Here is a 3,775-nt window from a genome sequence, read left to right on the forward strand (position 1 = left end):
TAAATCTTTACCTATCTGAGTCTGAATAGAGAGCACTCTGATGAGTCAATATCCCATCTAGGGAAGACCTCAGGGGAATTAATCCATTTAGAAAAGACACATGACTACTTAGTGTGGTTGGCTTTCCTACTGTGACGGATCAGAGGCCTGTTAGTCATGTGGGAGTTCTCAGCTCTGGAAAGCAAATTTCATCACTGTCTTATCTCGGATGGACTTGCCTGCATATTCATGACCTTGAAATCTCTATGTAAAAGGCATCTCATCCTTTCCGGTTTGTGCATCCATTCTGCTGACAGTGGTCAAGTTTGGAATTGACATTGTTTTAACTTCTGTTTTATAAATTACATTTATTGCCACATAATTCTGAAATTTATGGGCAATCTTTAAATGAGTTATAAATGGCAGGAATTATGAAGTCATAAAAATAAATGAATACAACATCATATTTTAATGATTTTTAATTTGTTCTTAGGAATGAGAAAAAGTATGAGTCACAGGCATCACAACTTAGAAGAGGGTAAAGATTTCTGTTCTATAGAGCTATTTCTTGTCCCACACTCTGCATGGAAGAAATGAGAACTGATAAGATACTCAACAGACCTGGGGCTGTGTTGATTCATATTGTCTTAATGAACAGGACTGATTGTATACAACTGATAGTAAGAAAAGACCAATGCCAGAGGCATGAAAACATTTGTGTTAAGGAGTCCCAAAGGTTTGAAAATTTGAGTTTTAAATACCATGGACTGCTAAGAGAACTAACAAGTTCATCCTGAAGAGGGTGAAACTAGGCTGCTCCTTGAAGGCTAGGATTCTGAATCTTCATCTGATGTACTATGTACATGTGGCAAAGAGGGACCCATCCTTGGAGAGGGATGTCATGCTTGGGAAGGTGGAGGGACAGTGCAAGACAGGAAGACCCTCATGAGGTGGATTGATTCACTAACTGGGGTAATGGGGATAAATGTGTCAGAGACAATAAGATTGGCACAGGATAGAGCAGGGTTTAGGGCTGTTGTACATAGGGTTGCTATGAGTCACAGGTGACTTGATGGCACATAATAACAACAAGATTCTTTTTGGTTGGTTGGGGACTTTTTTTTCCCATTTGAGTTAAAAAAAAAGGTCAAAGCTATTGCTGTCGAGTTGCAGTGGACTCATAGCTGACCCTCTAGCAAGTTTCTGGAGGTCGTAAATGACACGTGAGGAGATTGCCCATCTTTCTCCTGCAGAAGCAGCTGCTGGATTAGAACCATTGGAGAGGTATGGCTTTTGGCTAGCAGTGAAATTCCCTATGGGTTATGCCATTTAGTATGTAAAACAGCCACATGAACATGATAAAACCATTTGTTGTTTGCCATCAACTTAACTCATGGAAATCTTATCTAAAATAGCCCAAACATTGTGGGCTCCAGTGCCAACTTTATGATATTTGGCATATTTGAGTTTACTGTTGCATCAATTAGAAAGTTATCAACCAAAAGAAAACATCTTTTCATAAGAGAGAAAATGAGAGATCTAAATCAGAGAATGAAAGAAAGAGAGATTAAATTGCTTGATTCTGTCGATTTTCTCAAGGGTATCGTAGTCACAGTGTTCTAGGTATAGCCATTTCATTTTGCATGTGACGCTTCTGGTGTATACAATAGATATAATGATATAATAGATATAATTATCTTATTAGGTTTGTAGGAGAATCTTTTTTCTGCCATGCTCTTCTGTTAGCTTCTAAATTTTAACGGGATGCTACACTTCTTCTGGTTTAATTTACCTTCTTGGTAAGGAACCCTGGTATCTGGAATGTCCACTTACTCTAGAGTCCACATGCAAGATAGAATTCTTCTGCCTCCCCTTACTACTATCTGAAAAATGCACAGGTTCTTTCTTCCTTCTCCTGTTTTAGTGGCAGAGTGTAGCAGGTTTGAGTGGCCTGGGCAACTTATTAGTCTCAAGGGGAGTGATTTGTCTTGCTTTTTCTTTTCTTTTCTCCCTCAGTGGAGTTCAAAGCAGAGAAATGCCACTTATCTTCCTTCTTTCCCAACAATTAAAGGAGAAAATCTTTACATCTTCCTCTATCCTCTGTCTCAAATCTTGCTGAAAAGTTTCCCTTTTATTTCTAGGTAGTCAACTTGGTTTGATTATTAACTTTGATATAAGGTTTGTATTTGGGCTTTTGCTGCAAAGTAAGGCATTCCCCCTCTGTCACCACACAAACACCCCACTCCCCCAACACACACACACACACACTCTCAATTGAAATGGTCCATAGAGAAAAACAGTTAAGTCCTCGTCCCTGTCCCATGAAAGGAAAGGGTTAGAATAAATATTCTGTGTTAACTTTACAAGAGTAGTTTGTCTTCATTGCCATTATTTATATATACTTCCCTCTTACTTTTCAATTATTTACAATTTATTTTCTTGTCCCATATAAAACCAAAACCAACCAGCCACCAAACCCTCACCTCACTACCAGCGAGTTGGATGCAACTCATAGCAACCATCCATCTGGTTTCTGAAGCTGTAAATCCTAACAGGAAGAGACTTTCCAATGCAGCACCAAACCCTCACCTCACTACCAGCGAGTTGGATGCAACTCATAGCAACCATCCATCTGGTTTCTGAAGCTGTAAATCCTAACAGGAAGAGACTTTCCAATGCAGCATCTGGTTAGCCCAACAAGTTAGGACTATGGCATCAGATATTAAAACAATACTCAGAAATTGTAACAAGCTTTTAATAATCAGCCAATTTCTTTTTTTTGTTCTCATTTTCTTTATTTCTCAGATTGTAGAATTTGAAATTATTGATCTTAATTCTCTCTTCAATGATCTCCTCCCTGATTTCTACAAGTTTGTTCCGTATTGGCTCTCTTTATACTTCCTTGATTACATTTCACAGACTTTTACCTCTAATCTCACACATATTCTCAATGGATTCAGTTCTTTGCTGCATTTTTCTCTCTATCTTTAGTTAGACAAAGACATAATTCACTGAAACAAATATGTCTTGAGTAATTATTACCTGCAACACAATTAAATGTTAAGGATATCTTCAAGTGATTGGTCCACCTGAGGGTTATTGAAAATTCCCTCTGTTATGAGGAAGAATGAGGTATCAGGATTGAAAGAAGACTCATCAACAATCTGCATTATGCAGATGATGACACATCTTGCTTGATGAAACTGAGAAGGACCTGAAGTGCTTGCTGCATAAGGTCAAGGACTGTAGTCTTCAATATGGATTAAAGCTCAACATTGAGAAAACAAGGGTTCTCACCACTGGGCCAATTGGCAGCACCATGATAGATGGAGAAGAGATTGGGGTTGGTAATAATGGCAGCTTGCTTGACTCCACAATCAACACTCTTAGTACCAGCAATTAGGGAATCAAAAGATGTATTGCATTGGGAAAATCTGCTGTCAGGGACCTCACTTGAAAAGCAACAATGTCAGTCCAGAGACTTAAGGTGCACCTGATGCAGACCATGGTCTTCACAATTCATAAGAGAGCTGAACAATTACTAAGGATGACAGAAGAAGAATCAATACCTTTGAGTTGTGGTGCTAGAGAAGAATCTTGAATATACCGCGGACCACCAAGAAAACAAATAAGTCTGTCTTGGAGAGGGTGAAACCAAGTTTCTCCTTGGAGGCTAGGATTTTGAAGTTCTGTCTTACATACTTTGAACACGTGGCCAGGAGGGATCAGTCCTTGGAGAAGGACCTCATGCTCAGAAGGGTGGAGGGACAGTACAGGAGAGGAAGACCCTGGATGA

This window comes from Elephantulus edwardii, unplaced genomic scaffold, assembly GCF_000299155.1.
Source record: "Elephantulus edwardii isolate Elephantulus edwardi_28Jun2011 unplaced genomic scaffold, EleEdw1.0 scaffold00022, whole genome shotgun sequence".
Taxonomy (NCBI): Eukaryota; Metazoa; Chordata; class Mammalia; order Macroscelidea; family Macroscelididae; genus Elephantulus; species Elephantulus edwardii.